Genomic DNA, 23,978 nt, shown 5'->3' on the forward strand with positions numbered 1-23,978 from the left:
ATTTCCCCGGCATGGAGGTTGAAACATTGTAGCAGACCAGCTATCTAGTGACATCCAGTGGTAGGGATGACCTCCCGTACGGAAGTGTAAGATAAAGTGAACCTTTTACAAAGTATCTGGCCAGTGTTTGATGAAAATATGCTTTTAGTCAAATCAGCCACTGGTTAAAAATGTTAATTTAGTATAATACCATATTTTCACATATTTGTTGTAGGCCTCGTGGCCTAATGGATAAGGCGTCTGACTTCGAATCAGAAGATTGCAGGTTCGAGTCCTGCCGGGGTCGAAACTTTTACATATTAACATGAACAATGACGGATGAAGGGACAATGACGTAAAGATTCCATCCTTGCTTGGTCAATCAGTCACCACATTTATATGCACACCAATATCCCGTTTTTATTCGGGATACTCAACTATTCTGTTTTTAAGTTGTCGCATATGAACATCATATTCGTTCACAATAACCCGAAAAAAACTCCCGATTAAGTACTTTACTCCCGATGGTGTAAAGTACTTAAGTAAAAAATACTTTGAAGTACTACTTAAGTCGTTTTGGGGGGTATCTGTACTTTACTTTGCTATTTATATTTTCCCTGACACCCAAAAGTACTCGTTACATTTTGAAAGGAAAAAGGTCAAATTCACACACTTATCAAGAGAGCATCCCTGGTCATCCCTACTGCCTCTGATTTGGCGGACTCACTGAACAGAAATGCTTCATTTGTAAATTAAATCTGAGTGTTGGAGTGTGCCCCTGGCTATCCATCAATTTAAAAAAAAATAAAGAAAAGTGTTCCTTTTGGTTTGCTTATTATAAGTAATTTTAAATGGTTTCTAATTTTACTTTTGATAATTAAGTACATTTTAGCAATTTCATTGAAGTTTAATAGTTAAGTATTTTTAAACCAAATACTTTTAGTCTGCTTGCATAATAGTGTCAAAGATAACACATTACACTCGTAGCATTCGCATTTTGTCAAGTGATGGTGAAAGAAATAAATCATATTTCTCCACTCCTGTTCCCGAGACAAAATTAACATTTGTTGTATAATTTCACTGCAAATAAATGCATAATTCTGCAGAAGTTCATGTTATAGGCTATTACGCTACATGAGAGGTTATAGACCTACAGCCAGTGTCCATATTTCAATGACTAATCTATTTAACTCATATGAATGTAAATGAGTAATATTATGTTTATTAATGGATACAGGGATACTCATGAGTGGGATATCAAATGTGCATGTAAACATCTTATCCAGAATAAGACCTTAAGCGGGATATGAGCCACTATCCGGAATACTGTGCACATGAAAACGTGGTCAATGTGATTATCACCGATACAATCATACATCAGATATCTGGTATTTTATGTGAATTAAGGATATGTTCCTCTAAAACTTTTTCCTGAATAGAAAAATGCATCTCAAATTCTGTGCAGTGTGTCTTTTGGGTGTTTGGACTGCTAACCGAATTTTTAAACCCAGAAGCGCAACATCGCGAGACTTCAGGGAATGCTTGCGAAACAGACCAAAGGCTGGGGTTTGGGGTTTGAGAAGTCCATGAGAGAGATTAAAAAGAGGGTAAGTGGACGAGGGTGTGTCGTTTATGAGTTTGAACCGCAAACCAAAATCTCAGAACTAATTAATCAACGATGTATATAAACCCTGGATTGTTATTTCTGTGTATTGTCCACTGAGATGCTTGGAAGCCACCGGTCGGCCATATTGGCATTCTCCAGAAGAAGCAATCCTCCATGGGAATGAAGGGAATTCTACAGTATTCCAATTAAATGTTTAAATGTTTATTCAACATTTTTTGTATGTTTAGCGCACATAATATAATGTACACGTATGCATTAAGGTGTATGTAATAGAATAAACGTGGCAAAAACAAATGTAGACTATAATACATTTCTATCGCGTCCAACATTTTTTTGCAATGGTGGGAGAGTGCCAAGATTTAGGTTGGGCTGCTTCAAAACAGCGCCCCCTGTCAGCCATCTAGTATATAAAAAAAATCATTGTAATTAACACAACTGGGTTTTCTTTGCTCAAATTAGATAGGGCTACATCATATTTGCTCATAATCTTTGTGAAATGTCCAATAAAAAACAATGCGTAAAAATGTTGCCACTGTGGTGCAGAGGGAGTGGGATGGAAGGTATGGTCACCAGCAAGAACTTGACCCCTGCCCTATGTGCTTTGTTATAGGTTATATTAAGTGCTTGTTTTCAGTGAGTCTTTCAATTTAGGTCACTTAAGGTTTATTCTGTTGAAACCTGTTAAAAACTTGTCAACTGGTAGCTTATTCTGGGATAATAAATGACAACAATTATTTATTGTATTCTGTATTCCTGTGACAATACAGTATTAGATAGATTGTTCTTATTTCAGTTTAAGCATACGTTTGGGGTTTGTGTAGGTCTAGTTTCATGTGTGTAATAGATTATGTGAAGAACAGGAGTTTGCTGTGTGTATTTTGACATAGTAGCATTGAAATGAATATCATTATCATGTGGAGATTTAAAGTGATTTGTAGGCTCATTGATGCTGTATCTTTTCAATTATATGTATTTATTATTCATGGGGAGTTATCGTCTCATAGAGGAGAACAATGCAAACCAATATTGCACATCAAGCATAGCCTAAATAGTGAGATTATATTTTGAAGGAAGTGTCTTAGCCTTTCTCTCCTAGAAACTTGTCCTGAAGTAATTTCTGAACTCCATGTGTGCACACATTCCTGGCACACACACACACACACACACACACACACACACACACACACACACACACACACACACACACACACACACACACACACACACACACAATGGTCCACTCTACAGATCGAGTTTCTGTTGACTTTATTTTGTTATATTGACAACTTTTGAACTCGGATCTGAAAATGAATTTCACCTTAAGAACAAAATGGGTACTACACATTTGAAATTCTGTAAAACCTATAACTATTCTATGGAGTCCCAAGTGTACATCAGTTGGCTATAAAGTTAACCATGAAAGATAGCTTCCAGCTTTATTGTGAGATAGACCGTAATCTCCCTTTTGCAAGGAAATGCATATCCAATCTCAAATGGGAAAATAAAGTCTGAGTTAAATTTCCACCAATTCAAGTAGCCTAATGCCTTAAAACGTCAGGGAATCGTGGCTGAATGACGACATGGATAACGTTCAGCTGGCGGCATATACGCTGCACCGGCTAGATAGAACAGCACAGTCTGGTAAAACGAGGGGGGACGGTCTGTGTATATTTGTTAAAAACAGCTGGTGCACGAAATCTAAGTCTCTAGATTTTGCTCGCCTGAAGTAGAGTATCTCATGATAAGCTGTAGACCACACTATTTGCCAAGAGAGTTTTCATCTATATTTTTTCTGGCTGTTTATTTACCATGACAGACGGATGCTGGCACTAAGACCGCACTCAGTCAGCTGTATAAGGAAATAAGCAAACAGGAAAACGCCCACTCGAGGTGGCACTCCTAGTGGCCAGGGACTTTAATGCAGGAAAACTGAAATCAGTCTTGCCAAATTTCTATCAGCATGTTAAATGTGCAGCCAGAGGGAAAAAAAACTCTAGACCACCTTTACAACACACACAGAAACGCGTACAAAGCTCTCCATTTGGCAAATCTGACCAGAATTCCATCCTCCTGATTCCTGCTTACAAGCAGAAACTAAAGCAAGAAGCACAAGTGACTCTGTCAATAAAGAAGTGGTCAGATGACACAGATGTTAAGCTACAGGACTGTTTTGCTAGCACAGACTGGAATATGTTCCTCCGATGGCATTGAGGAGTACACCACATCAGTCACTGGCTTCATCAATAAGTGCATCAATGACATCGTCCCCACAGTGACTGTACGTATATACCCCAACCAGAAACCATGGATTACAGGCAATATCCGCACTGAGCTAAAGGGTAGAGCTGCCGCCTACAAGGATGCACTAATTAACCTGGACACTTATAAGAAATCCCGCTATGCCCTCAGACGAACCAAACAGGCAAAGCGCCAATACAGTACTAAGATCGAATCATACTACACCGGCTCCGACGCTCGTCAGATGTGGCAGGGCCTGCAAACTATTACAGACTACAAAGTGAAGCACAGCCGCGTGCTGCCCAGTGACACAAGCCTACCAGAGGAGCTAAATCACTTCTATGCTCGCTTCGACGCAAGCAACACTGAAGCATGTATGAGAGCATCAGCTGTTCTGGACGACTGTGTGATCACGCTCTCTGTAGCCGACGTGAGTAAGACCTTTAAATAGGTCAACATTCACAAGGCTACTGGGCCAGACGGATTACCAGGACAGGTGCTCCGGGCATGTGCTGACCAACTGGCAGTTGTCTTCACTGACATTTTCAACATGTCCCTGATTGAAACATGTTGGTATTACAGACTCAATCAGACCGCTATAGTCCCTGTGCCCAACAACACTAAGGTTACCTGCCTAAATGGCCACACTGCCCTTTCCCACCTGGACAAAAGGAACACCTACGTGAGAATGCTATTCATTGACTACAGCTCAGCGTTCAACACCATAGTGCCCTCAAAGCTCATCAATAAGCTAACTGCAACTGGATCCTAGACTTCCTGACAGGCCGCCCCCAGGTGGTAAGGGTAGGTAACAACACATCTGCCATGCTGATCCTCAACACTGGAGCCCCTCAGGGGTGCATGCTCAGTCCCCTCCTGTACTCCCTGTTGACCCACGACTGCATGGCCAGGCACGACTCCAACACCATTGTTAAGTTTGCAGACGACACAACAGTGGCAGCCTGATCACTGACAACGACGAGACAGCCTATAGGGAGGAGGTCAGAGACCTGGCTGGGTGGTGCCGGAATAACAACCTATCCCTCAACGTAATCAAGACAAAGGAGATGATTGTGGACTACAGGAAAAGGAGGACCGAGCATGCCCCCATTCTCATCAACGTGGCTGTAGTGGAGCAGGTTGAGAGCTTCAAGTTCCTTGGTGTCCACATCACCAACAAACTAGAGTGGTCCAAACACACCAAGACAGTCGTGAAGAGGGCACGACAAAGCCTCAGGTAACTAAAAAGATTTGGCATGGGTCCTCAGATTCTCAAAAGGTTCTACAGCTGCAACATCGAGAGCATCCTGACTGGTTGCAACGCTGCCTGGTATGGCAGCTGCTCAGACTCCGACCGCAAGGCACTACAGAGGGTAGTGCGTACGGCCCAGTACATCACTGAGGCTAAGCTGCCTGCCATCCAGGACCTCTCTACCAGGTGGTGTCAGAGAAAGACCCTAAAAATGGTCAAAGACTCCAGCCACCCCAGTCATAGACTGTTCTCTCTGCTACCGCATGGCAAGCGGTACCGGAGCGCCCAGTCTAGGACCAAAAGGCTTGTCAACAGCTTTACCCCCAAGCCATAAGACCCCTGAACAGCTAATCAAATGGCTACCCTATGCATTGTGTCCAGACCCCCCCCCCCCCCCCCCCCCCAACCCCTCTTTGACCCAGCTGCTAATCTCTGTTTGTCATCTATGCATAGTCACTTTAACTAACCCTATATGTACATATTACCTCAAATAGCCTGACTAGGTACCAGTACCACCTGTATATAGCCTCCTTACTGTTATTTTTTTACCGTTTTTTAAATGTATTTTTTTGCTTATCGTTTACCTAATACCTATTTTTTACTTAAAAACTGCACTGTTGGCTAAGGGCTTGTAAGTAAGCATTTCACTGTAAGGTCTACACCTGTTGTATTCGTCGCACGTGACAAATAACGTTTGATTTGATTTGAAACAAATATAGACTCCCTTGTAGGAATTGAGTTTCAGTCATTATTCAGACAAGCAGTTATATTTTATTTTATTAGGCTACTATGACATGATTCAAGAACCTACGTGTACGTTGCCATAATTAATGTGGCTGGATAAAGGGTCGCCTTTTACGCACCAATTAGGCCAATGCATAAATTAGTAAAGGCGATCAAGTGAAACGTATACATTCCTCTCTAGTTTTGTGTCTGCGTAATAGCCTACATTTAACGAGTAAACATGAGCCATATTAGCCTACATTAGTTGTATGAAGGCATAACTGGACATCACCAAATATATATAACTCATAGTTTGCATTGAGTTATAAGAAGAGTAAGAATAAAGAATAACGCTTTAAAAACTGGCACATTTGGATTCCAAACTGTGCAGCAATTTGCAATGATTTGATAATGGAGATACTCCATGATTGTTAATAAGACATTTACAGAAGGACTCCCAACCCCGTGCATCTTAACAACACATGCGCACACACAAAAACCTTCGTTTTCATCGGGTTCTGTGATTGGACATACAACAACCTGCCACTGGAATGGCGTCACGGTGTGCGAAAATTGTCACCAGAGGATGCGCGCACGAAGTGAGTAGGCTAGAGCTCGGAGGACTAGGGAAGGAGACGGACTAGGGGGAGAAGACGGTGCGTATTAATGCAATGATAGGACGGACAGATGAAGAGCGAGAGCGCGAGTTAACTAGACATAGCATACGCACGTGGAGGGAAAGATAGAACTGAAGACTGAAAAAGGGGGATTCCAAAAATATAGTTCTTAATCTAGGACTTAAACACAAGTAAGCTATAGCGGCATCACTGCAAACAGACAGGGTATCTTAGATAAGGATGGATTGCACCTTTCAAGGAATCTGTTCTCTCGTCATGTCCATGGTCTGCCTGCTGCCTTGGATGTGTCTGGTTTGCTGGCGGTCACCTTTTACTTACAATTATCGAATTTTAGTTGTGCCTTGGTTATAAATAGGCGTGCGCTTCTGGCATCGGGTACATTATAATATATTAGGGGCATATGCTATTTATTTACATTGAATAGAAAAGTAGCCGACATTCTTGTCGAAAGTGTTATAACAATGTACTGTGCTATTTTCAGTAGGCTAATAGATTAGAATACTATGATTTTCCTAACCAGGCTATAGCCTTGCTTTTGATGTGAATATAGCCCTTGATTCAGAACTAGGTCATTGGCAAGAACTCTCAATAAAAGTGACCAGGCCTAGGGGCACACAAAGGCAACTCGACAATCATATTATTAGCGTTTGAATTATGGTCTATCATATAGCCTAGTCCTTCTTTTCTATCTTGTATGTTTTTAAACGGGTCGGTGGTTTGTAAATCGAAACGTGCTTGAACTGAAGACAGCATGAGGGCCGAGTCCTACACGATATATTCGCCATATCATGCGTTATAGCCGCGCTGTCTCAAATTCAGTTTCACGTCCAAGTCATCCTCTAAATATGCTAAACTTCTAAACAGTGACATATAGACAAATCATTCAGTATTTAAAAATAGTTTTCACAGCTAGGTCTAATAGTGTTGTTGTTCTTAAAATACAAAACAAACAATGGTTCGTATTGCTACTAGGAAGAACTTGTAAGCCTAGGCCTGCTTTTGATTGTCTTTATTCACATTTGGTTAATTTGATTACAGACAAGGAACTCTTAAGTTTGGTTGTTGTTCAGTAAATTGTATATTAATGGATAGAAGGAAAATAACTGTCCAAATGCATGCAAACAAAATCAGTAGTCCCTATGCAGCCTACACCCTTACACAACTAATAAGTAATTTAGTAAATAAAATGTAAGCTATTCACATCTCTTTGAGTCATATTGCCTATTTTCAGTGGAAGTTTAATAGTTTATTTCTGTGTAAGCATTGTCCATTAATATTAGTCTAATGAAATGTAACAACGCACCTGTTGTTTAGGCCAGTGTCGTGCCAATTAATCAACACTCGTAACATCACATTTACTGGATTACTTACTAAGAATACAATTGTCATTTTCACGATATAACGCAGGCTACTTTACTAGACTATGATTTGATACTAGACACATCAGGAAATGTTTTTTCTGTCTCTGAGATAAATGAAAAGCTTTTAAATTGACAAGGAAACATCTCCAACATCTCCACAATGCTGTGGCGATATCTCCTAAATTAAGATAAGCTACTTGATTAATTTAATTCTGGCGACAGATCATTTATATATAGGCCCAACATAACCAGGTCCCATGCGCACATTATACAAACTGTCTTTATCGTAGAACAATAAATTAGCCACTTTGTTCGAACTGAGTTTGTTTGGATTGGTAAGGGAGGCCCACAAATATATATTTTTCCCCTTCAATTAAAGGCAATCACATTTTTTAACTCACATCGAGTGTAACCCTATACGTTTTCTAGCCTACTTGTTGATGAACTTTCTAATAATGATTAGAAAACTAAATATAATCGAATGATAAGGCCAATCAGTATAGGCCTTTTGTTGCCATAGCCTGAAAGATGGTGCTATATATTGTAATAACAGGCCTAACTGTATAAACGCCACTCACTTATAGTCAATGTTAATTCAGGTCTATCTTGTTCTTTTTGGTCCTTTAAAAAGGAATTTGATGACTTGCTGTCAGTGTCCTGTCCTCACGCCAGTGGCGGTTCTAGACCATTTCAACTGTGGGGGCCAAGCTGGAGCCAGTTGTACTGTTAGAGGGGCCAGTTACATTAGACATTATTGTTGTCATATCGTTTTCTCCACTGCATTGCAGGCATTAACAGGCAAAAGAACATGGCAAAAATTAGTTATGTAAAAATTATGTCATACTCCATATTTAGGGGGGCCACAAGGGGGTCCAAAATTGTAACAGGGGCACTGCCCCCCCCCCCCCCCCCCCCCCCCCCCCAACCCCCAGAACCACCCCTGCCTCACGCCACATGAACATCTCCGAATAGAATAAATGGACATCTCTAGAATATAATATAATATTTTCCCCACTTATTTTCCGCCATCATTGGTAAAAGGACATTTAATATGGTCATAACAAATTTAAATCATATCTATCATTCCTTCCTCTCTCAAGGTGTCGGATGAAGCACGTCATCACTACCGCTCACCAATCTGTCATGAGTACGAGGCAGCAAGACAAAGTAGTCCACGAAAATTCATGTGAACCGGAGGTCGGTTTCTGTCTTTGGTTATCTAGCTGTATGAGTGTTAAATACCTGTCATAAAGCTAGATAACCGAAAGTAGAAATTACTTCCACATTCACGGTCAGGTAGGAAATAAAGCCTAGGGTATACCTACAACTAATTAGGCCTTCTAACAAGTTTCGCCTAGTTCCACCTCAAAGGTAAGCAACACCTCATGTTGTTAATTGTAAAAATAATAAACGTCTTTGTTGTCACAATGCTTGCAATGTAATTTCTTAAACATTATAGTGTTTTTAATATTTATGGTTACAAATACAATCAAAGAAAATCAACAATTTATTTGAAATGGCTGCTTTTTTAATTTCAGTAAACAAAATATGAGCAGATGTAGGCCTAACCTACTTTTATCTGAACTCTGACATCGTGAACATTCCTTAATGTATGCCCGCCTCGACTGGCTTGAGGACATTTGTTAGTTTTTCTAGGTCTTTTTGGCTGTTTCCTTTGTGGTAAGGGTGTGCGCTGCTCTTATGACCATGTTTGTGGCCAAATAAGGACTACAGGCCTCTCTTTACATTTAAAACTTTTCGCATAGGGTCATCTAAGTAAATACCACGTCTTTGCATTTTTGATAATGGCTAAGGCTGCCATTAAAGCAATTACAACAAACATATGACTCGATTACATTTGTGAATATAGGCCTATGCCTATTAAGGCCCGATGTTGGTTGGTGGCATTAGTCGCAGTCACTGACGAGGTATGAATGTTTCGATGTGTTTGGGTTAGTTTGTTTTCATGGGGCGATTATCCACCTAGCCTGCCTACGCGGGAGCTATCCATTCAGCCCGTTCTAGAACATGGTGCTGAATGCAAAACAACTCGCACCCACAGGTTGAGAAGGGCGCGTGCTCTCTGGCTGCGTATTAAGTTAAACTGACACGTTCAACCACCACCCTGACAGCACTTTGCCATGGCCGCCACTATTCACACAAATAGGCCTTCTAACTTAAATTAATCTCTCTTACATTTTGGCCAAAAATATTACAGTAGGCCTATTCCTTATTCAAGCCATTAGGAAAACGAAAAATTAAAGGATGTTTGAAAGAATGGCCAAATAAGAGTGTAGGCTAAACTAGCCTAATAACGCACTACATGTTCTAGGCAGTGTAGGCTATTTGAATATGCAATACACTAGAAATGCAACTAAATGTGAATGGTATAGGTAAGCCTACTCTAAGAATACACCCATGGGTAAGAAAAACACTTGCAGACTGCAGTTAAAATTGAAGTGTCTGAGACCTTGGGAGTAATTCTACCAATACTTTGTGTCCTCTCAATAACAAGGGCAGGGACATCCAGGATACAGGGCCCGCACTTCTTAACTTTCTACTTCACCTACTTTGTGTGCTTTGACCAGAGAATTAAGCAACTGAGATTGTAAAGCCTAGAGAGCACTAAAGTGAGATGAGTTTTCATTCATCCCTTTAACTACCTGCTGCAGCCGGGCTCACTGTCAGCCCAGGCCTGGCTAATTGCTTTGATTCAGATAGGGAGATTGGATTTATGTAAAAGTCCTAGTTCTTTTCCCTTGCAGGCCTGGAACGAGCTTTCACTCAGTGTGGTCTTTACGGTATAGTCAGGGCATTCTGTATGCCATCACAAAGTCTTGCAATAATATAGATTTCCTTTGATTTTGTTAATTGTGGTGTTGTTAGCCTGGGAGGATGATGTAATAAGGATGACTTGGGGAGAAGTTTCTGGGAGAGGTGTGCATGTGTTATCCGTACTAGCTTTAAATCTTTTTGCATTAGTCATCATGCACTGGTAATGGGTTAAGATATTGACCAACAGCATGCTGGGTTCTGCACATGTCAGTCACACACTGTTATTGTACATCTCCAGCTGTATCAGTTTAATGCATGAGTCAGACAACTCCTCGGGCAGCCCAAAAAAAAAGCACATCTGTGTAAGTAGAGTGTATGTCATAAAATAATTAAATTGAAGCAGAATGGGTTTCTGTAGTGTCATTTTGAAATGCTCTATATGTTAACATTTTAATGAACTAGAGGAATTGTGCATCCACATTTGTCTCTTAAAAATAATCTGAAGAAGTAGTTGCCATGGTTTTGAATTGGTAATAATCACCAAATATCATGGTGTATGTTTTTCTCGTCCACCTGCTTTCTCCACAGGTGACTTGTTCAACTTGGTGTGATCAAGGAGCACAAAAAGGGGACAGAATCACCGCAAAAAGAGAAAGAGGAGGATGAAACTGTCTGGAAATTGCCACTCCCTATCCCAACACCCCACCCCCTTTACCCACCAGCCTCTAATGTCATCTGTACTGCCAACAGGGAGACAAGAGAGGGGACAAAGACTGTGCCGGATCCCCGGCGGATGGGTGCTGAAAGAGGATAGAAAGGAGCCATCTTGGGAGACGTTGCCGCGGTACCTAAGATGGCTGGGCTGGCTGGCACACGAGGTGAGTTGCATCATGGTCCTCTGTTGGGTACCAGAGGTGGGAGTGGGAATGGGGGTGAAAAATTATTAGGGGGTGGTGAAGAGAGAGGGGGGGTATTCCCTATTTCCTCCCACATCACACATGGCCTTCTTCCCTCGCCTATCTGATACTATTAATTAAAAGAGAAGGGGTTGGGGCGAGGAGAAGGAGGCAGGGGGCTGGGTGGCAAACAAAATGAATGAGCTGGCACCGATTGGAGGATTGCAGGAAGCCTACAATTTTCTCTTGGCGGCTTTTTACTCTTTACAGTAGAGGAAGGAAGGCCTATTCCTCCCACTCAAATAGGATATGCTATTCTGAGAAGACCTTGATTATGTTATGTAATATTTTAAAGGAGCAGTGCAGTCAAAAACGTGATTTCCTTTTTTTTTTAAGAAGATATTTCCACACTATGATGTCAAAATAACACTTTGTAATTGTGAAAATTCTGATAATGGAATTTCAGCCTATTCAGGTGGTATGGAATTTTTGGCCCACAGCATGACATCACAATCTGATCAGATCACTCTGACCAATAACCAGTCCATCTTTTATATGCATATGGCTCCTCATTCTTTGAGGGGGTAAGTGAGGTAAAAAAAAAACAACTCAGTCGGGGTCTCAACTTACTGTTGCGAGTTAGAATAGTAGAATACGCAAGGTGCAAATTCTAAATTTCATTGTGAATCAACAGTTTTTCTCTAGTTATATCAGTCACTGATAATCAGTTAATTAGCCCATGTCAGCAAAAAATGTTTTTGTTTGCTAAGTTAATTTAACTGCCAGCTATCAAAACTTGTTTATCATGGTCAAATTACCGGCCGGGGGGGTTCCCTATTTATTTTGTTAATCAGTCTCACTCAGATATCATATTAAAAACAAACTTTCCTCTCCGCCTCATGTCAAAATAAGTAGAATTGCATCAAACTTGCTTTAAAACTGCAACATTTTCTCTACACCCCATGGCAAAATGTGTAGGATTGCACGAAATTAACTCTTAAACTTAAAACATTTCTGTCTGCTGTCAAGAGGGGGGCCACTCGTCTGTCACCCACATGATCAGACTGAGCATTTCAATGGCAAAAGGAGGCTCAGGAAAATAAATTACAAGAAATAGTTTGAGTTATTTACATGAAAATAACAGACATAGTGATTTATTAGACATAGAGTGAAGATTAAAAAAATGACATGAAAAAGACTGCGGGCAGGGACATTTTGTTCTGAGAGGCTTAGTGCGCTTGGGAAGTATTCTAGTGTGGGTTGTGTTGATGGTTGTCTTGCTTGATGCAAGTAGTTTGCAACGAGGGATTTTGAATGGGGTTTAAAATGTTTCATTGATAATCTACTACAGATACCTGCTAAATAGAGTTTTCTATGAGATTAATTCTCAATCTTATTTGTTTTTTTCTCATGACGTTTTTGTTCAGATGAAGACTAATATAGTGCTCCACATTATACAGTACAGTTGTCGTATCTTACTACATCAAACTCACATGTACCTACTGTGTAATTAAATGATGAATGATATGGAATAATTATTCAGATATTGTGTGAGATTATCAAACACACATCAAGGACAATTTACAAAGTTATGCTCATACTTGGCTGTTACTTGCCATTCCCAAATTATTAATTGATTCATATTAATCTATATTCATCTTTTTTAGAATCAAGTTTATGTATGTGGGGTGTGTGTGTGTGCGTGCATCTGTGTGAGCATACTTTACTGCCAAATTACTCCCTCATTTCTGTATACTCTACTCCCAAATATTGATGATGAGACATGTAATGGAGCTATTGCACAACTGGCCATTGCACAACTGGCTTGATTCATGAATGAACTGCACAGGCAGACATGGTCAGACATGCAAAACACACGCACAAAACACACCAAAATCAGACTTAAGTCTGTTATAAATGCCACCCTGTGCCCCTGGCGGTTTCTGCATCAACATAAACAGGGCAAGAGAGACAGCGAGAGAGCGAAAAGCAGATATGCCAAGAGAGAGAGTCTGCGTTAAGGGCCAATGTGTGCAGCTGCAGCCTGCGTTCGCGTGTTAATGAACAGAGGCCTGCGTTTTCACATTATTATTCATCCCCACTCTCTCTCCCCCTCAAAGGCTGCCCCCCCCCCCCCCAAAAAAAGCCCCTGCTTTCCTACTATTGTGAGGGCTGGTGGTGAGGCGAGGCCTGGGTCTGGAGGGCCTGGGGCCGGGGGCAGGGTGGGAAAGGCCCTCCAGACTAGACTATGAGCAGATGCCACAGACATTAGAATGTTTTAACCGATCAGGGGAGTCTTGTGAGCGACTGGGTTTAATGTGTGTGTGGTGTGTGTTTTAATATGTGCATTTGATATGTTGGTTGGATGGGTGAGGAGTGGTGGGTGGGGGTAGGTTCACACACTAGAGTGCCACCTGACTGGGTTCATTAGTCTGTTCAGTCTGCTCTGCATGACTGACAGGGGTATAGATGCTGTGGACTGGGAAATACTTTGACAAACGTATAGGAGATCTTACTGCCGTTATACAGTATGTACGCTAACAATGTACACAATATACACAAGCTGGCAAAGGCATATGATAGAAATATAAGTTGCATTACAGGTGAAATGTTACTCATCACTATTATTATTTTATGTTCTGGATTGTCTTGTTGTTGCTTTAGTGGTAAAATAGATTTAAGTCTGAGTTTGTCTGAGACAAAAAAGGCAGGGAGTGTTTCAGTGTTATCAGTGGGTCTGACGTGTTTCCTCTCTGCCAAGCTCTCCTCCTCTACCTCATTTTTCTCTGTTTATCTCTGGGGTGCATGGAGCAGGTTCCACAGAGGAACCAGGTATAGATAGAGAAAACCCACTGAGACCACTGGATGTATCAGAGGGAATCTAATGGTATAGTAGTTCATTTGGTTGAAGTAGATGAAAAGTGATGTATTGAATGACTGAGTACTTTCAGTGGACCTGCAAGGTGTGTTGAAACAGCTGACTCATCATCCATCTCCTTCATCATACAGGTTTAATGAATGTCTCATTTATATTTACAAAGCTGGTTTCCCAGAACAGCATTATGACTAGCCCTGGACTAAAAGGCTATAGTAGAGAGTCTCCATTTAGTATGCTTTTGTCACGTCCTGACCAGTAAAAGAGGTTATTTGTTATTGTAGTTTGGTCAGGACGTGGCAGGGGTGTGTTTGTTTTGTGTTGTCGGGGTTTTTGGGTTGTGTTCTATGTTTTGTATTTCTATGTTCTATTTTCAATTTTTTTCTATTTCTATATATAGTTTATTGTTTTCACCTTCAATTGGAGGCAGCTGTTCCTCGTTGCCTCTAATTGAAGGTCCTATTTAGTAGGGGTGTTTTTTCTATGGGATTGGTGGGTAGTTGTTTCCTGTTTAGTGTTTGTTGCACCTGACAGGACTGTTTCTCGTCGATGTTTGTTGTTTTGTTAAGTGTTTACGTTTTCCTTCATTAAAGAAGATGAGTATTCACATTCCCTCTGCGTTTTGGTCTAATCCCTACGACACCCGTGACAACTTTTCAGTCCAGGAACAGACTTAATCTGGGTCCAGAAAACCGGCCCATAAAGTATTATACTTCTTATTCAGATGAATGATGCGCACAGCTCTTTATATACTGTAACTGTGTTAGGGCTGTCTGTCTCATATACTGCATATGAAACTATGATAAAGGGGACAGAAAGAGAGAGAGAATTCACTCAGATGACACTTAGTCGCTTTTCTATAAGAGTGGTACTACTGGGTTATAGCAAACAAAGAGAGGAAGAAAATATGTCTGACAGACAATCTGCTTTTGAACAGACTAAAGACAGCTATAGAACGCCACTTTGAAATGTCGACAGTTGCTCATCGAAAAGAGGTAAAAGACAGATTGGTGGAAAGGAGAGGAACGAGAGGGGCAGGGAGAGGCTGAAAGATGCTAAGAGGGAGGAGGAGAGAGACACATGATAGTGTGTATAGGGTGAGTGGCCATGTTTCTTTCCCTCCGCCTCCCCGCGTGGAGCAGAAGCTACTGTAAGCAGAGGAACAGCGAGGCGTAAGCTCAATCAAAGGACCTGTATGCGTTTAATTGCATGTCAGTAAGGGAGAATTAGGGGGAGTTATTGAGGGTGTGTCTGCGTGTCTGTGTGTCTGTGTGTCTGTGTGTGGGGCGGGGGTGGGATGGGGTGGGGGGTCAGCTCTATGTGACAGATGCTACAGTCGTCGGCACAGTGGCCAAAGAGAGTCAGCGACCGAGGCAGATTTGTGAGGCAATCTAAATGTATTCATGGTCACTATACTAGCATTTAAAAGAGACAGGTTTTTCTTTCACATACTGGAAGCATGCATGCGTTCAAAGGGTATTTAGACCCCCCACCCAGCCCCAGTACTGTCCATGCACATCTGTTCAGTATTCATAGACAAACAATGTTCCCCTGTGTGTTTTCTTTAATGAGACACTAAACCATATTTGCATTTAGGAAAGAGCACTATTAGTTCATATAAAATACATTCTGTTCCACAGTTCCAGATCATGTGAATTTGGTATAGAAGTAAAACATAAACTTCTATCTGAACAGAAAATCAACTATAACAGAAAATACCAAAGTGATCCAAAATATGTCAAATGTGGTATAGTTTGAGAGTTGACCTATGAACTGAAGTGATTTCATTATAATGCATCAGTATTGAGGTGCTTAAGGAGAAATACTTTAATTTTAAACCCCAACTTTCAATCAGAACGGTGGCCATGTCCAATCAGTGATTGATCAGAGAGGTCAGTGGCACTAAGACATGGTTTAAGAACAATTTGGGATCATAGTTTCCGCAAGATTACCCCTCCCGTGGATGGATACATGAGCCAAAGTTTTTCCCTTAACCTCTGAACAAACGTAATTATCCATATAGGGCCCTCAAACTCAACTCTGGACCTCGAAGCCAGTTCCACTGCATTTTTTCATCCGAGACTGATTTAGAGCTGGGACACCAAATGGGTGCAATTCATTATCAGGTAGAACCGAAAACCAGCTGGCTCCGGACCTCGCAGGGTAAGAGTTGAATGCTCCTGATATAGGGGAGCGACTGTATAGGTTTTGGTGACTGCCACAGATGACTGTGTGTGTCCTGAAAAGGAAAGGATGAAATTAGAGATATTGTAGCCTAGCATTAATTGAATCGTAGTAGTGTTGTTTGAGCATTTTGGATATTATATTATTATTTAGAAAAAGTATTATTTCATGTTTGGAGAGTGAGAGTCATACCATACACTGATCTTGTGTGTTCCCACAGTTCCCATTCTGTACATGAGTAATGTAGCCCACAAACAGTTAATGAAATAAGTACATCTCCCCAGTTACCTCTCTGGATTCACCTCTCGCTGTGTGGATAGTATTCATGTTTTAATGGCTCACTGTGATATATATTAAGCCTGGCTCAAGTGTGTGTGTTTTGGGGGTGGGGGGGTCTGAAGGGGGGAGTGGAAGTCCAATGTGGGTCAGGCCGGCCTCATCAGGGCTCCCTAATACAACTCTGGCCGGTAGTAATCTAGCACAAAGCCTTGTCTTTAAGTATCTTATAGAGGAATACACAGGAGAAGTTTCTACATCCAGGGCTTTTCAGATTATGTCTGTCTGCCCCCAGAGTCCCGGAGCAGGGATCTTCTGTGCTCTAATGAAAGTAGAGGAGAATTAGGTGACTGAGCTTTTAATACAGTACTCATATTATAATCACACTAGGGGAAGATGGAGTTTGGAGGTGGGGTGGTGGGAGGTCTTGAGAGTGACCTGTTTCTTTCTTTGCATGTTCTTAATCTGATTGAAGATGCACAGCTACTGTATGGTACTATCTGCAGTTCTGTAATGATTGTGTCGATCCCTCTCTGAAATACTGCAGATTTGCAACTGAGAGAAGTGAGGAACACTTAGAAAGAGGAGTATCAGTTTCAGTGTATAGCACTGTAACATTTCTAGCTCTCAGTTCTTGCTGATACTGCATACTGGTTCCTTCTCCATTTTGATCATCGTGCTACTGATTCTAGATTATTCGATCTGATTTGGATCATTATTTGACGGATCAAATATCCACATCTGATCACGTGATGTAATGTGCATGCTTTTTTGTTTCAACTTATTCTTGTAGTATAGGTCAAGTTCGTCAAGCTCAAGTTCATGGCTGCCAAGCTGTCTGGTCTCTGGCCAGTGGGAGAGGTGGTGGGGTGGGGGGGTGCCCTTTGACCCCTGTGGAGGTTGCTAAGGAAGGGAAGCCAGCTGGCTCAGCAATGCACCCATGAAAAGGCCAAGCTGTCAGAGCCGTCTAAATGGGTGGGAGTAGGCTGCACATCAGCCCCCCAACACACACACACACACACACACACACACACACACACACACACACACACACACACACACACACACACACACACACACACACACACACACACACACACACACACACACACACACACACACACACACTCACACACTCACAGAAGGCACAGGCCCAGAGCTTTGGAATGTCAGCTCTGAGGGAAGGACTGCTTTATGTTCATCAGACACCTCCTTACCATAACTCCAGTCTACCCTCCCACCACCTGCACCCCAACTTCAGACACACAGTCTAGTCCCCCATAAGCACACAGTCTTCCCCCAAACCCCAAATACTCAGTCTACGCTCCATAGCTCCAGTCTGGCCCCTCCCTCAGTCTACCCCTCTGTAGATCTGTGTAGCGTACCCCCCCCCCCCCACCCTTGATCCCTGTCTAGACTCAACACCCTCACTCTATAGAAGAGAATCCATACATCCTCCACCCTGTATTCTAACTTTTCCCTCTGCCACTCACTGTATGCTTTGCCTACATATATTTGAGGTAGTATGCTTCTGTTTTATTGTGTTATATTGTTGTGTTGAATTGAGAAGTATTTGGATGGCATAAAACTCTAGTATTACAGAACAACCTTATGGATGTGGTAATACCAGCCAGAGAGAATTTTCACTTTTCAGTGTAAAATAACTGGTATGTCAGTCAATTTGTTTCAGTGTTTGTGTTTGTGAGTCTGTGTGTGTGTGTGTGTGAGTTTCTGTAAGTGCATGTACAGGCTTTTTGCGTATGTATTTCTACACCTCTCTGTCCGTATGCGAGTGTGGTCCCCTTCATGGTTGTTCCCGTTCAGGGGAGGGGTCTGGCGAATAAAAGGGCCTCTATTTGCATACGCTGCATGCTGTCTGAGGAGAGGGAGCAGTCAAAAAAGATATCAGAGGTGGACAAAGAGAGCAAGGACAAACCCTGCATTGTGGGGTTGGAGACAGAAAGGGACTGTTTGAATGGGGGAGTGGATGAAAATTGACAGAGAAAGAGTTTGGGCTGGCTCCCTGAAGTGATTAAAGCCTACAGAGCTCCATGTATACAGAGTTAAAATGGAGGAGAGGAACAACATGCAGGGCCTATTTGCAGAAAGGGGGAAAAAATACTGTTTGCGTTTCAGTGCATTTCAGTTTGCATTTCAGATTTGAATAAATGTCTGGAAGTATCTAAAATGAATAAAGGATAAAGATAAATTATGTTTATGTAGCGTAAATAAGGAGAGTGTACTGTGGAGGTTGCTATCATGTTGACCAAGGATCTGGCTTTGTTATGGGTTGTGTAAGTGTTTCGGGTAGGCAGTAAAATGCATTTAAAGTACAATCCTGTACGGTGTCTTTCTTCTTAATTAAGCATCTGAGCTTGCTATTAGCTTGCCAATATGGAAAATATTCCAGATATTGTTGTTCATAATGCTGTTTGTTTGTCAGATATGTGTGGGCTGCAGTTCTGTTAAATGGGTTAGAGTGGGCTGCAGTACTGTTAAATGGGTGAGAGTGGGCTGCAGTTCTGTTAAATGGGTTAGAGTGGGCTGCAGTACTGTTAAATGGCTAAGAGTGGGCTGCAGTACTGTTAAATGGGTAAGAGTGGGCTGCAGTTCTGTTAAATGGGTGAGAGTGGGCTGCAGTTCTGTTAAATGGGTAAGAGTGGGCTGCAGTACTGTTAAATGGGTAAGAGTGGGCTGCAGTACTGTTAAATGGCTAAGAGTGGGCTGCAGTTCTGTTAAATGGGTGAGAGTGGGCTGCAGTACTGTTAAATGGGTGAGAGTGGGCTGCAGTTCTGTTAAATGGGTAAGAGTGGGCTGCAGTACTGTTAAATGGGTAAGAGTGGGCTGCAGTACTGTTAAATGGCTAAGAGTGGGCTGCAGTTCTGTTAAATGGGTGAGAGTGGGCTGCAGTACTGTTAAATGGGTGAGAGTGGGCTGCAGTTCTGTTAAATGGGTGAGAGTGGGCTGCAGTTCTGTTAAATGGGTGAGAGTGGGCTGCAGTACTGTTAAATTGGTGGGTTCAATGTCTGGTTTCGGAGGACAGGGTAGACTGAAGAAGTGAGTGGTATCAAAAAAGTTTTTCGTTTTGAGTCTCTTTGTAGTCTTCCCCTTTTTTGTGAAAAATGTGTGTATTATATACACTACATGACCAAAAGTATGTGGACAGCTCATTCCAAAATTGTGGCCATTAATATGGAGCTGGTCCCCCCTTTGCTGTTATAACAGCCTCCACTCTTCTGGGAAGGCTTTCCACTAGATTTTGGAACACTGCTGCGGCGACTTGCTTTCACTTACCCACAAAAGCATTAATGAACATTAATAATGTTGGGCAACTAGGCCTGGCTCACAGTCGGCATTCCAATTCATCCCAAAGGTGTTAAATTGAGTTGAGGTCAGGGCTCTGTGCAGGCCAGTCAAGTTCTTCTACACCAATCTTGACAAATCATTTATACAGTACCCGTCAAAAGTTTGGACACACCTACTCATTCAAGGGTTTTTCTTTATTTTTACTATTTTCTACATTGTAGAATAATAGTGAAGACATAACAACTATGAAATAACACATATGGAATCATGTAGCAACCAAAAAAGTGTTAAATTAAAATATATTTTATATTCTTCAAAGTAGCCACCCTTTTCCTTGATGACAGCTTTGCACACTCTTGGCATTCTCTCAACCAGCTTCATGAGAAATGCTTTTCCAACAGTCTTGAAGGAGTTCCCACAAATACTGAGCACTTGTTGGCTGCTTTTCCTTCACTCTGCGGTCCAACTCATCCCAAACCATCTCAATTGGGTTGAGGTCAGATGATTGTGGAGGCCAGGTCATCTGATGCAGCACTCCATCACTCTCCTTCTTGGTCAAATAGCCCTTACACAGCCTGGAGGTGTGTTTTGGGTAATTGTCCTGTTGAAAAACAAATTATAGTCCCACTAAGCCCAAACCAGATGGGATGGCATATCACTGCAGAATGCTGTGGTAGCTGGTTAAGTATACCTTGAATTCTAAATAAATCACTGACAGTGTCACCAGCAAAGCACCCCACACCATCACACCTCCTCCTCCATGCTTCACAGTGGGAGTCACACATGCGGAGATCATCCGTTTACCTACTTCGGGTCAAATTTTGGACTCATTAGACCAAAGGACAGATTTCCACCGGTCTTATGTCCATTGCTTGTGTTTCTTGGCCCAAGCAAGTCTCTTCTTATTGGTGTCCTTTAGTAGGGGTTTCTTTGCAGCAATTCGACCAAGGCCTGATTCACACAGTCTTCTCATCCTTCTCCTGTTACTGGGCAGAAAATAGGAGCTCAGTCAATGAGTGGACTGCCTGGGACCAGTGAGTTGTTTACTGCGCAGGCACGTTTGGCGCGCCGCTCCTTCTTTTTCCTCTGTAATGAATACGCTATTGTCCGGTTGGAATATTATCTACGTTTTATGTTAAAAAGACCCTAAGGATTGATTGTAAACAACGTTTGGCATGTTTCTATGAACGGTAATGGAACTATTTGACTTTTCGTGTCTGGATTTACGCTCGCGCGTTATGCCTTTGGATAGTGATCTGAACGCACAATCAAAACGGAGGTATTTGGACATTAATATGGAGTATTTCGAACAAAAAGAACATTTCTTGTGGAAGTAAGAGTCCTGGGCGTGCATTCTGATGAAGATCAGCAAAGGTAAGAGAATATTTATAATACTAATTCTGAGTTTAGTTTACCCCAGAACTTGGCGGGTATCTGTATAGCTTACTTTGATGGTTGAGCTAGGTACTCAGAATATTGAAAAATGTGCTTTCTCCGTAAAGCTATTTTAAAATCTGACACAGCGGTTGCATTAAGGAGAAGTATAGCTATAATTATTTCTATAACTGTTGTAAATTTTATCAACATTTATGATGAGTATTTTTGTAAATTGATGTGCTCATTCACCGGAAGTTTTGGTGGGAATACATTTTCTGAACATCACGCGCCAAGGTAAAATGGGGTTTTTGGATAAAATATGAACGTTATCGAGCAAAACATACATGTATTGTGTAACATGAAGTCCTATGAGTGCCATCTGATGAAGATCATCAAAGGTTAGTGAATATTTTAGCTGTATTTTTGGTTTTTGTGATACATGTCCTTGCTTGGAAAATGGCTGTGTGGTTTTTCTTGTGAAGTTTATGTCCTAACATAATCAAATTTTATGCTTTCGCCGTAAAGCCTTTTTGAAATCGGACAATGTGGTTAGATTAACGAGAAGTTTATCTTTAAAATGGTGTAAAATAGTTGATTGTTTGAGAAAATGAAATTATGAGATTTTTGCTGTTTTGTATTTCGCGCCATGCTATTTCACTGGCTGTTGATAGTGTGTACCGCGGGTGGGACACTAGCGTCCCACCTAGCCCATAGAAGTTAACACTTTTTTGGTTACTACATGATTCCATATGTGTTATTTCGTAGTTTTGATGTCTTCACTATTACTCTACAATGTAGAAAAATAGTAAAAATAGTTTGTTCAAATTTTAGACTTTTACTGTATAGTGTATATGCGTGTTCTTAATAATTATTTCTGTCATATTCTCAGGTCTGGATGTGGAGTCGTCAGGATTCTGCATACCCTATTGGGGATCCTGGTATGGACCAAACAACCATTAGACAGTTAAAACCATCTCTGTCACTGTCATAGTCAGTTTATACATCTGGCATGAGGAGCTACAGTAGCCTACACTGTTCACAGAACCAGAGGACCACAACAAGCTAGAGGGAAGACAATGGAAGATTATGCAAGAGGACGCTTAAAATATACTTTGGCAAAAATCACAAGAGACTAGAAAATACTGGAGAAATCTGATATTTTTTCATGGAATACATTCACACATTCACTCTTCCTTGAATTTGTTGTTCTTTATCTGATTCAATGTAATAATAATAATGAAAACATAAACTCACTTATGCTCTCAAGTCACAATTGATATTCAAACTCTGCTGTGTGTGTGTGTGTGTGTGTGTGTGTGTGTGTGTGTGTGTGTGTGTGTGTGTGTGTGTGTGTGTGTGTGTGTGTGTGTGTGTGTGTGTGTGTGTGTGTGTGTGTGTGTGTGATTGCTCTTTACAAACCCTGAAGAAAGTGATTCCACATTGTTGTCAATTAAATGGCTACCATGCTACCATGCTGAGAGAAACCCACCTCTTTGGAGCTGGCCATAGTGCAAAGCAAACAACCTATCATTTAGTCCTCTTGTGTCAGTACCTTGGACAGCACCTTGGGTTGGGCTACAGCTCCCACTTTTTCATATAACAAACTAATTTATGCAGGTGGGAGTGAGAAACAATGGTGGCCTCAGGAACATATAATGTCCGTCAATTAGTATATGTAATGTAGTCAAATATTCTCATATTTAACGCAGTTATTTCTGAAGTAGGTTAAATCTGAAGTTAGACTTGTTTTGATGGAGTTGTTTACCCTACTAGAAGCTACTCCTAATTCCAGACTTGACAGACTTGATTAGTGACTCCATTTTCTGACACCAAATCAGGTTTAGGATTATACAGTGTAGGTCTGATTTGATGGACCGAACATTGACTCCAATATCTCACCCTTGACCTCAATCAGTGTCCGTCCTGATGACCAAAGTCAACAACAGATGGACAGAAGTAAGATCAAGAAGGGATTATTCAGAGTCTTTGTGTTGTTATGATCAAAACATGTTTGATGTGACAGACAAAAAGTAGTAAATATAACAAAATTAATGCTTATCATTGGTATTGTTGCTAACACTTACAAAGTTGTCAAGGAAATGGTTTAATTCATGCTGGAAAACAGTCCAAATAGTGCTGTTTTGATGGAGTGAAAAGACTGACACAATGACATGTAATACAATTACAGAACAGTAATAAACCGTTGTAAACTATTATTATTATTTATATTTTGCATTAACAAAAAAAATGTTTAAATTGCTAAATCATATGGTATTTTCTTGCAACCCCAAAGACAGAATGTACACAATTGTGCAAGTAATCTTACAAATTGTGCGTTGGCTGTGATATTTCACATGCATTTTACATTAAAATATTTCCTGAAATATAAGGCAGCAAGCTCTCTTCATCATGAATATTGTGGTTTATATTGTAGATTGCAAGTGGACGACAGTTGTCACGTTTGACTGGAC

General features: G+C 41.2%; 1 long non-coding RNA gene and 1 other non-coding gene across 2 annotated transcripts; both read left to right on the forward strand.

Annotated features, from left to right (window-relative positions):
- Positions 1-213: 213 nt before the first annotated feature.
- trnar-ucg (transfer RNA arginine (anticodon UCG)) lies at positions 214-286 on the forward strand. Its single transcript has one exon. It is a non-coding gene; the product is annotated as a tRNA-Arg (tRNA).
- A 6,121-nt stretch (positions 287-6,407) lies between these two features.
- LOC106573322 (uncharacterized) lies at positions 6,408-23,721 on the forward strand. Its single transcript, XR_001321316.3, has 3 exons — positions 6,408-6,475; positions 11,344-11,471; positions 22,397-23,721. It is a non-coding gene; the product is annotated as an uncharacterized LOC106573322 (long non-coding RNA).
- Positions 23,722-23,978: the final 257 nt, after the last annotated feature.

The sequence above is a fragment of the Salmo salar genome, chromosome 16 (genome assembly GCF_965601325.2).
Source record: "Salmo salar chromosome 16, fSalSal1, whole genome shotgun sequence".
Taxonomy (NCBI): Eukaryota; Metazoa; Chordata; class Actinopteri; order Salmoniformes; family Salmonidae; genus Salmo; species Salmo salar.